The sequence below is a fragment of the Neopelma chrysocephalum genome, unplaced genomic scaffold, assembly GCF_003984885.1.
Source record: "Neopelma chrysocephalum unplaced genomic scaffold, ASM398488v2 Primary Assembly neopelma1_96814, whole genome shotgun sequence".
Classification (NCBI taxonomy): Eukaryota; Metazoa; Chordata; class Aves; order Passeriformes; family Pipridae; genus Neopelma; species Neopelma chrysocephalum.
In genome coordinates this window covers 1,429,911-1,441,952 of record NW_020925458.1, presented here as the reverse complement: position 1 = coordinate 1,441,952, position 12,042 = coordinate 1,429,911, and positions in this window count along the sequence as shown.

Sequence of the window (12,042 nt, the reverse complement as noted above, 5' to 3'; positions counted from 1 at the left end):
TTGGAACAAATTTAACTAATTAAGTTAATATTACAATTTATTTGTTATTATCTGAGCACTAGAGCATGAAAAATACAACTCCAGTGGGAACAGAATGGAGTGGTTTCAAGAAGTTCACAGAACAGGATATATTAGTGATAGAAGAGACTTTAAGAAATCAGTTAATCCATTTCCTTTTTCTAGTTACAGCTGTTATCAATATTGGCATGTCTGTCTAATTTGTTGATAAAAAATCTCCAGTAATGCCAAGTGCACAGTCATATGCAAATACTATAAATATGATATTTAACTATCAGTTTATTTAACGGAATTTATAACATCATCAGAAGAGAAATCTTGTTGTGGCCAATTATTCTGCCTTCAAAGCACATTCTGATCTTGAACTCAACTAAAGGAGGATCTCCTAATGTACAGAGATCATCTGTTGTGAGAGAGATTTAGCAGATCACATGCCAATCTCCATGCTGATTTTTGGAGATTATGGGAGGGCCAGTTACTGTTTTCTGCTGAAATGTTGTGCTTGATGGCCTCTGTCAAAATTTGCATACACCTCTGGCTTGGTTCAGAGTGGTCTATTATTAGCTGAACACAGAAATTACTTTTACTCTTAGGACTTGTACCATGTGGGTTTTTTTTTCTGATGTAGCTGAGAATATGGGCTGCTGTGCTTAGGATTTTTTTCATATAGAGAATGAATAAATTAAATGAACATTTTTCTTTCAGCCATTATATGGCAGAACATTAAAAAGTTTCATCCTGTAGCAACATTCCCATTGATGTGCCTGAAGCAAGAACACACATCTAATGTGTATAATTAATGATTCTACAGATTTTCCTGAAGAACTTTTAATGTACTAGTTACCTATGGCTTTTGTGTCTCAAAAGGTACAAATTGTTTTTCTCTCTTACCCTGTATAAAAGCTTGATGCTTGCACACAATGGTTACTTCCTTACTCAGCAGCTGTCCTCTCGTCAAGATTTTGTAAGGGATCTCATATGTGGAAAAATTAATGCTCTGTTCCCAGGTAGTGTGGCAGGCCATACATATTCTTTAGGGCTGATGTTGTTTTCCTTCTTGTTCTTGTAAATTCTCCATTATAGTGATCACCTCCTGGCAATGGTTTAGTGAGTAATCTTGCTGTGTGTTCTTTAATTCCTTAGGTAAAAATGAATACTTCCCTGCATCCATCTGTCAGTGATTGTGTTAAGACACAGGAATTATCATTCTGGGTCAGAGCTGAGGTCCATTTAGGCTTGTATCTTCTCTCTAGTAATGGTCAGTACCAGAAGCATCATCAAAATGAACAAGTGTTTGCCTCCCATTGCTGTGAGTTCTCTCCTGCCCTGAAGCATGTAGTTGCTTTACCTTCCAGTCTCTTGCTTCTGTTCTCTTCTTTTTAATTTGTCACCTTTTTTGGTTTTGGTATTGCTTTTGGTTTGGTTGGTTCCTTGCTTTCTTTCTGTGAATTTTTGTTGTTGTTGTTGTTGTTGTTTTGGTTTGGGGGTTTTTTGTTTGTTTGTGTCTGGGGGGGTTTTGTTTGGTTTTGGTTTTTGTTTTTGTTTTTAATCCCAATTTGGTTTTGGCCATAACAGCACATTCTGATAATGACCTGGTTTCTCAGTAGCAAAATCAGAGAGTAGTAGAGTTTTGCTATGATACATGTTGGTCTTCGAAAATAAATAAGGTAATTGCATTTCTCTTAGCAATGGTCCGCTGGTGTTGATGATAAGACAGTGAAAAGACAGATGGAAGCAGAGATACTGAGGCAGTCTAAATAAGAATGTAATGTTCTGTCTAGAAGAGCTGTTTTTTTAGAAGTGCAGCTTTAAAAGCACTGATATGGTATGTCTGTGGCCACAGGAACTTCCTAGGGGTACCAGAGCAGTGCAACGACAAAGCTTTATTCTGACATACTATGTAGTGCTAATGAAAAGGGTGGAAGAGGAAGAAGAATGGAAGTAGGAACATCTTTTCTCCCTTTGCTGCTTATATGTTGCTGTTGATTCTATCTGCTTCTCGGGAGATACCATTTAGATGGTGAGCAGTTCATTCTGCTCAACAACAAATGCAAGCTTTTCTTATATTCTGCATCAGTTCTCATGAAAGATAGCAGGCAGATGGGTGTGGAAACTGAAGCTCTCTACCTACAACAAAAAACCCACATACATACACCACTGTAAGCAATTCTGTGCTGCCTGATGTGTTGGGGCAAAGAGGAGCTGAGTTTTCACTGCATTAATGTTCTGTTTTCTGTGCCATTATTGTTAATAGGATACCTATTGTGGGTCACCATTCATTAGGAATGGGCTGGAGGCTACTAAACAGGTATCAGATGACAAGTGGACTAGTTTTTAACCAAAATCAGGTTAGAAAAGTTAATGACTTTATTTTATTTAAAAGAGTTTCTGTGGAGCTTATAATCAGAACATTTTTGGTTAGTCTGTTTCCTAGAGGATGAGGCTTATCTGATTCTGTATTGTTGTCTGTGAATGTATTTGTGCATGTCTGTATGCCTGTTTTTCCCGCTCTTCTTGGAATGACTTTTGCACCTTGAGAATTCTTAGCTACATACCAAGACAGTCCCAAGATAAAAAATTCCTGCAAGTCATGATGCTGAGTGTCTGTGTGAGACAGACGTCATCACAGCCCTTCTGAGGAAACAACGTCAGACATGGATGCATAAGAAATTAGGCTTCATTAGTTACTTGCATCATTGAACTTGGTTTTGAATGCGTCCATTGCATCCTCTTCTTTTATTTACTGTATTAAGAGGAGTGTCCTTGGTATGTGGCATCACCTTAGTGTTTTACCCTTGAAGAGGGTTATTAATACAATCCTAAAGTTGGGTTCATTTTTTCCTTCAAGCACCTTAAGCATTTTCCTTGATTTTGGCATGATTTTTTTTCATAGAATCATAGTGAGCTGGAAGGGACCCAAAAGGATCATATGAGTCCAACTCCTGGCCCTACACAGGACAACCCCAAAGAATCAGACCATGTGCCTGCCTGTATTGTCCAAATGCTCCTTGAACTCTGTCAGGCTTGGTGCTGTGACTACTGCCCTGGGGAGCCTGTTCCTGTGCCCAACCACCCTCTGGGGGAAGAACTTTTTCCCAATATTCAACCTAAACCTCCCCTGACACAACTTCAGGCCATTCCCTCAGGTTCTGTCACTGGTCATTACAGAGGAGAGATCAGTGCCTGCCCCTTCTCTTCCCCTCATGAGGAAGATGAGGTCTCCCCTGAGTCTCCTCTTCTCCAGGCTGAACACACCAAGTGACCTCTGCCACTCCTCATATGGCTTCTCCTCTTTTTTGTGAAGTGACAATTATTTTGACTGAAATGATCAGCTCAAACTGCTTAGACATTCAAAACCCTTTTTTCAACATAAACATGTACAATCCTAATTTGTAGGAATTTTAATCTTTAAAAATTATTTCAATGAAGTAAACAGAGTTCTTTAAGGAGTCTGCAAAAGTGTTGGTCTGCAGAGTTTTACTTCATGCTATGTTGAATCTGTCCTACCTCGCAAAATATTTTGTTTCATAAATTTGCTTTCACGTATGAAATGTTCATTATAAGTCATGCTATCATAATTTAAATAAGATTAAATAATTGACATTTCTAAACCATATTGCAGACATGGAAAGAAATGCACCTGCAGTTACGGTCATGATGCCTGCTCAGCTGGTGCTACGAAAAAAATCTAGGAGCCGTTAGTTGGGGTGAGATAAGAAAGGGTTTAATTAGCCAAGGCAATAGATGTTACACGACGCGCGTGCGCTCCGGGCTGTGCCCGAGATGTTACATTTATAACAATATCTGGCCAATCCCAAGTGTGTCCACCCTACAACTTTTGGCCTGGTCCACCCCCTGGCCCCCCTCCTGGAATTGGGTCGGGGGGCTTTTTGGGACCCCCTCTTCATCATCCTTCATCATCTTCGGGGTACAGAGAGCAGAGTCACCCAGTTCCTTGACTCTGTCCTGCGGTTTAGGCCAAGATACAAGCGTTCTCCAAACAAGACAGGCTTGCCTTGACTAAGAGACTAAACATTTTCTACTGGATATGGGAATAGGGTTGATATGGGGAGTATGGAATGGGGTGAGAGGATTAAGGAATGTATAAACTAAGGGGTACTACGGGGAGGAGGGAGAAAAGGGTTTGTTTCTAAAATCTACTTCTGTTACCTATAAAACTTATAAGGTAAAAAAATAAGAAAACCATTATGGGCTTAAGGCATCAGTCACTTAGAAATCTTTCTTTCTAATTAGCTTATGGACAGGATTTTTCCTGTTGTGTGTACATGTGTGGGAACTTCATTGGGTTTTGTAGGGTATTGTCAATCAAATGTTCTTACCTATATTTTAATTTTTTTTCCTAAAAGATGATTTTACCCTCTGAGATTGGAAGGACTGTCTGCTGCTCAGAGGAGGTGCTACCACCCATCACTGGCCCATACAGCTTCCACTCCTAAGAGAGAAAGATAACAACCACTAATGATACAGAACAGCACAACAAAATTGGTGATTGAATTTGTGCCTTGAAACTAGGCTACACCTTAGGAGTGAGTCTTCTGGTGGGGTTTCTCTGAATACAGATATATATCATGCTCTTACTCATGGCTCAGAACTAGAACCAGCTTTTTTGGTTTTTGTCCTTTTTGTCTAGGCAGAGCTGGCACACCAGGCTCGTCCGTGACATTAACCCTCTAAGTCCCATTTCAGGAAGATTGCTGCACTGCACCCTTCTGCAAAGGGGGAAATGCAGGCCAGAGAGTCAGGAGACAATATTACTAGTTTCATGCAAAGCTGTTTAGGTGGGGATTTTTGTAAGTACAGACTGGATGACTTCGTGTGACGTGAGCAGAATATAACTTTTGATGCAACATCAGGAGAACTGTGAAGAGAAGGAAGGAAAACCTGTTTTATTCTTAATTGGAGAGATGACAGCATAACATCCCAATGCAATGACAGCAGAGGAATGGTTTGCTGTTAAGTGAGAGTTTGCACTGACAAACAGCTGGGCTGTAGGGCTGAGGTTGATTAAGTAATAATGCATGGTGATAGGACTGTGTAAGGGAACAAAACAAATGAACGAGATGAATACTGTGAGAATATAACAGGAAAGAAAGTAATACCAGATATTGGGAATCAAGTTAGCAGCCTTTTTCTATATTTAGAATCCACTAAGATGAGTAGGCACTGAATTTGTGATACAAATTCCATGAAAAGCCCAAAAGCCAGAACAGCATATAAGAAAGTTTGTGCTACACTGTGCAAGGTTCAGTGTGGCTCTTCTCAGCTGGCTGTTTAAGTTACGGTAACATGCTGAATGAGACTGGATAAAGCTATACATTCAGTCACAGTAGGGCTGTGAACTAATTCCAAGTGGAGTGTCACTCTCCTTGCAGTGTTGTGCACCCAGGTCTCTCTATTCTTGTCAGAGGGTAGTCTCTCAGTCAACATTTAGTCCATACCCTGTGAGTTTTAGCTGCATGTTGTGAGGAAACATGCAAGCTTCCAAATTAGTACCAGTGAGGGTCTGGCAGCTAGCCCATCACTCCTTTTTAACACCTCATTTTTGAATCTGTTCTGAAGAATTTCAAGATAGGCATCTGTGGTTTAGGCATTCCTGAGCCTGGCTTTGGGCAGGAGGAGAGGAACTGTATGACCATGAGCTCCCTGTCAGCCCTGTGGTCTGTCCCACCACCATACTAGATGCACTGCACTTGGAAGGCACAGGGATGTGAGGAATCCTGCCTAGCTCTTCCTCATTTCTTCTGCAGCAGACAACAATCAAGCAGTATTATTATTTGAAAGCAAACTCCACTTGTATATAGTTTTGGTGAGACTTCCTGTTGACACAATATTCATTGCAAAGTAGCCTTCCATTACAGTTTGGCACTGCAAAGTGCAAATTAGATAGTATTGCAGTTCTCTTGAGATGGCTGTGAATGAGGGTTTGTATGAAGATGACATTTGCCATATGGTGTTAGCTTTGGCTATTTTGCCCCTCCTGCACTGAATTCCAAACCAGATACAAAAATAGGAAGAGATATGATTGCTGAAGAGAACTGGAAAGACCTTCCCGTGTATGACTGTCAATTCTGGGAACAGAAAACAGCATGGGGGTTAATTATTTTTTCAATGTTTTAAACTAAAGCTATGCATGGGTCTGGAGACTTTTTAACACTAGAATGTTTTGTGTGCTGTTCAGTGTGAAAGATTGCAATTAAATAGTCCACAAAATTCGGCAAAAACTAAAATTTATTTTCACAGGGAGCCCCAAAGCCAATGGTATACTGTGATTTTAAACACTGAGTAACTGTTAATGTATTATAGTGACAACTCTCAGAATATCTACAAAGCTAATGAAAAAATAAGAGAAAGGTGACACTGTCAAAGTTTGCTTATTTGTTGAAGTGGTTCATTGTGGATCATTGCACGCAGTGCACAGAAAAATGCATAACATATTTGGCACGTTGGGCCACTTCCACACCCACATTCTCGGAAGAGTGTGTGGGATTTGAAAGGAGGCTGGAGCCGGGTGAAAAAAGGCTGGGTATTTTTGTGCTTTCAGTCACAGTGTAGATAGAGTGCTTGTTGTTAGTGTGGACATCCACAGCAAAGACAACCAGGCCATATAGGTAACTAAAATCAGGGCATTTCTTGACTTCTGAGGGCTTAAGATTAATACCTCAAAACTCTTTTGATGTAGGGTTTTGTTGTGTTTTCTATATTATAGCATTCTGTTGCTGAACTGGTCCAGCATGTCTCTACAAAAAGACATGTGGAAACCATCTTTAGAGACAAAACAGAATCACAGAATATGCTGCATTGGAAGGGACAAAGATCATGGAGTCCAACCCTTAACACCGTACAGAATAGCAACACACTGCACTGTGTCACTCTAACACTGCTTTCAACTATTTGCCGTCAATACATTTGAAGTTCTGCCTTTATCACTAATTGTAATACAAAACTGTCTGGAACATGACAGTTTACTAAATTCTTTATCTTTGTGCTGATTAGCACAAAAGCAGAGCAATAGCAAAGCCCTTAGTCATGTGTTCTGTACCTCAGGACTTTTAATTCACAATATTCATACTCCATGTTGCAAAACATAACCCTCCAAATTACAATACTGCCATATTTTCTCATGTATTAGAAAAAAAAATCATTAAGATTTAACTTTGTGTGTGAGCAGTGGATGATAGGAAAGACAGTCAGAGCAAATGACAAGTCTTTTCAGCTCAGTGCAAAGTTACTCATTACTGTGGGAAGCTGTACTCAAGCAGCCCGGCATCAACAAAGCACCTGGTCTCAACTTTTCTGTTTTCCAGATATGGCTGACAGTGCTACCAGCCTGAACTTAGTTATTTCCCGACTTTTGAAGGCTTGACTCAATGACCTAACATACTTTGTTTTTTGTAGCTGTGTGTGTAACGTCATGCCACTACAAAATGTTGCCTGAAGGATGGGAAAAAAAGCCAGTTCTTGTTCAGACATTTGCTTCTTTGAAAAGTTTTGTTGTACAACTGGTCTCTTAAGTAAAATTTCATAAAAGCTTGATGCACATAAGAAAAATGTACTTTCTCAAATTAATATAATAAAATGCTGTACTGTCATTCAATGGTATACAATCTCAAAGACTAGTACACTATCTTAATTTCATTGCCTCAAGGAATCCCTATATTATAGAGTCTTCATCCAACATGAAATAAGTGAGGTGTAATTTCTGAAATGAAAGGAGTGGGATGAAAGGTCAGGCATGGCCTAGGAATTCACTTGTGGACTGTAGGGGTACATGAGATGCCTAATTCTGGTCTGCCTGCACTGTAGAGCTTATTGTCTCCCAGCAGCATGCCTCTGCCTTTCCTGCCCAGCTGATAGAAAGACAGAGTAATAGCTTTGGTATAAGACACTGAGAGGTACTACTATCACTTGGGACCCTCAGAGTCTGTGGACATTATTTGCACCTTGCCTAGAGCTCACTCCTATTATTTCGTTCCGCAAGTGTGACTCCAAAGCCACTTGCCTAGTCCTAGAATTTGTTGCACAGTTGCAGCACCAACCCTGTGTTGTGCTGCCTCTGAAGGCAACACAGCATTTCTTACTCACTGCAGGGAGGTTGATGGTGACCTTTATGAACATGACCACCTTTCATGGTGCACAAAAGAAAAAGAACTGAAGAACGATCTTCATAAAGAAATCAACATTTTATGCTCTCCTGAGACAGCAGGTTTTGAAAACAATATTACTATGCACATAGTAAATTGCAGGGGCTGACTGGGTGTTGCCCACAAGATAGTGCAACAGCTGCCTGCCACAATACACAGCTGAAGATGGAAAGTGTAAACAGCCTCATTAGGAAAAGCTGGTCACTGACTAAAAAATGTTTGCTGCAGGAATAACAGATATTTTTCAAGCACTTCTTGTACTCTTAACCCAGAATAAGTGCATGAAGAGATGAATCCAGTCTTGGTACTGGATCACCAGTCCAGTGGTTTCAGGAAATGTCCCCAGAAGGAACTACTACTACGTAGTCCAGCCTACATTTCTGTTCAGGCAGGTATACACAGTACTGCATTGCTGAACAGGGAAGGTGACAATGTTACTCAGTCATTTTGTTTGTTTGTTTTCCTTTCATCTGCTTTTGACAATATGGGTCTCTCTTCCTGTTTCTCCTGTATAACCTGGTATACTCTGAAAGTGAATCACAACAGGAGCACTTGAAACAAACAATGTTTGTAATGTACATTATAAAAGGGATTCTTGGCCCTTTCCTATCACACTTTTCACATCCTTTATTGCTAAGAAATCTAATATTACATCTGGGAAGACAGGAAATTCTTACACTGAACCTCTGCAGTTTGCTGCAGGTCTCTGGGTGAGGTACAATCTGGTTTAGCCATTTGAGGCAGGGACTCACATCTGCAAATGACTAGTTTTAAAATGCTATTGTCAGACATCTGCAAGCAGTATGATTAGACAAGTGCCTTAATTCCTTTACTTAGCATGCAACTGGTGAAGAAATATTGTGGGTTTTTTCAAGAATTACACATAAGAGGAACCTTTGGAAGAGCGTGTGCTATCAGTTAGAGAATTTGTACTCTCTATCACAAGTAGTTATTACAGAGCACATCTCCGAAGCAAAATGGGATGCTGATATGAGGTGGACAGGATTGCTGCAGGTGACTTTTACCCTCCCATTTAAAGACATGTACATTATCAATTAAAATAACAGAAGTCAACCAGACTCAAACCCCCTGATTTCTCACAGCTTGGCAAATTGACTGGGAGAGGGAGAGAGGAAGAGACTTTTATATTTGTGCTGTCATGGTGTCACGATAGAAATTGAAGGAAGAAAGTGTGTCACACTCAGAAAGTACTTTTCATTCACTGCATTTGTGCTTTGTTGTAGCCCTGGTGTCACAACTACCCCCATTTTGTTTGTGAAGCCTGCAGCAGCCAGCCAACCCAATGGATGAGACTGCTTCCTGGTTCTAGAGTTGCTGCAAGTTGCGGGACAGCTGTGGGTACCTTGTTACTCCGTCACATATCTTTTTCCCAGAAAACAAAGAAAGAGCCATAGCACCATGGCTGTTGGATGTCCATTGCCACTGCTGCAAAGAGCAGTTGGCACCACTAGCCTGCCTCCCTGCTTGTGCTTCTTTCACATACTGAATTACAGGAGGTTCCCTCTGAACATGAGGAAACACTTTTTTACTGTGAGGATGACTGAGCCCTCACTCTATAATTCTTAGCTTACAGCTGTCCTCTTGCAGACTGGTGAGCAGATGCTTTTCTTCTAACCATTTCGGACAGAGACTTAGGGCATGATGTTTGCACCAACGTGGTCCCATTTCCCAGCCAACAGAGAACAGTGGAGCTGTGGGGCAGTAGCCCACCAACTTCCTAGCCCTAAAATGTGAAATAGCCTGATGACAATAAACTGTGCACCTGAACTTGACTATTAGCTTGACTGCTGCATTCAAAGGCAGATTAGGAAAGCAAGGTGAAAGGAGAGCAGAAGTGTGTGCCAGCTCTGGAGCCAGGTGGGATCTGCGTGCAGTGAGCATCTCAAGAACTCCCTGAGCTTCAAAACTGGGCAACTGGAAGGGCCTCATGGGCACTTCAGTGCCTCTCCCTCATGCTGAAGTTCACACCCCACACATCCATAACCTGTATTACCTCTTCTTGCCAGTTGTGTACTGCAGGATCTTCAGGTAGATATGAAGATTGCTGGTACTGTAGGCTCCTGATTTTTTCAGATGTTTAATTTCAGTGAAGCTTCTCTGGCTTTTGGCCCTTTGATCATCTTCTCTAAGTGCTTCACATGGCTCTAAAATTCGGACAAATATCTCAAGTCTTAATCATTACATTTGAGGATCAACACAATCATACGATGACAACTGATTATAACAGCATGCCATGCAAATGGGAGGGCTGGGACACCCTTCGTGGTGTCAAAAATCTGTATGCCTGAACCTCTAATTGAGTTCCAGTGTTCAAGGGCGTTTAGAGAACAGTTTTCGTGGAAAGAAGTGCACAGATCCATCAAAAGTTGCTTTCCAAAGTGCTTTCCAAGGAGAACAGTAAGAATTAAAACCCTCCAGAGGGAGGGGTTTGGAAAGACTGAGGCTTACTGAGATGAATGTGACTGGATATAGTTGAAGTATGAACAAAAAAAAGAGTTTGGAGTCAATGCAGAAGTGCAATATTTGCATTCCTGGCAACTTTGCTGGTTTTGCCTACTGAAGGTGTTGGTAGAATAGGACCCCCCCCCTTCAAATCATTTGATGAATCAGTTCTGCAGATAGGGTCCAGTTTCTATCCATTTACGATCAAGTTACCCTATTTTCCCTACTTTTGTATGAGAACAAAGGTAAATCTGTCACTAAAATGACTGTGATGATGATACTTCATAACTAACAACCCTATCGTTGAAACAAATGGGTACAGTTTTGAGCTAACATCTTGAGTTACCACAACCTTACGTCTTCATTATTTCTTCTTCATTTTACTAACATAATGTAGATGTAAAACACTGGCAGATTGGAGGGATTATGTATTGAACTCTGCTGATGAAAGCTACTTAAAATGCAAGATGTCAAGCAGTGTCTCCAAATACAGCATAGATCACTTAAAAAAACTCCAACAACCAATCAAAAAACACACACACCCAAACCCCTGATGAAATTACAGAAAAAAGGAAGTCTTTCCAACTACGAAATTACTTTGGAAATCCTCCTAATTGATCTTAGAATCTTCTACATAGCCAATGCTAGGAAATTAATTCACTGGAAAAGCACACAACATTCAGAAAGAATACTGGCTACTCTAAGAAGTGCTACGTCAATATTCGATATTTCATCTTGAAGCCATATTTTTAAAAGTATTAAAAGGTTAAAACAAAACCAAGAAACTGGTTTAGATGCAAACAATAACTGCAAACCAAAACCTTGTTTAAACCAAGAAAAAAAATTGTTGTACCACCAATCACCTTGTTACCAATCACTTGTATGCATTATAAAAATTCTCGCATTAGCTGGACAAATTTTTACAATGGCAATGATTTTTACAGGATGTGTATTTTGTAAATCACCTTTGTAAACATTTCCTGAATAATAAGCCTCTGAAGTCTTTTTTGTACTTTCTTATATTTGACATTGGTGACATCTTGTGGTAAGTTATGTCATGGTACATAGCACCTGTTGCTTTTGGTGTCCTTGATCTGTGGAGATGAGCTTATTGCTGTGTGATGGAATTCTGCAATTGATAAAAAGTGTAGTGTGTAACTCCACACTAACAAGATACTACATATTTTAATAAAATTAAACTCGAGTAAGTTAAGTGTCGAAAGAAATCTTGCTCTAGACACAGAAAGGAATAAAAAAAAGGCAAACCAATTATAATTTTAACTAGTTTGTACCAGAAGGTTCATGATTCACATCTGGAAAGCTAAACTCTTCTTGCTGAAATTGGCTGGTTAATAAAAATGTGGGATTGATGTAACTATATGTATATAGTATGTAACTC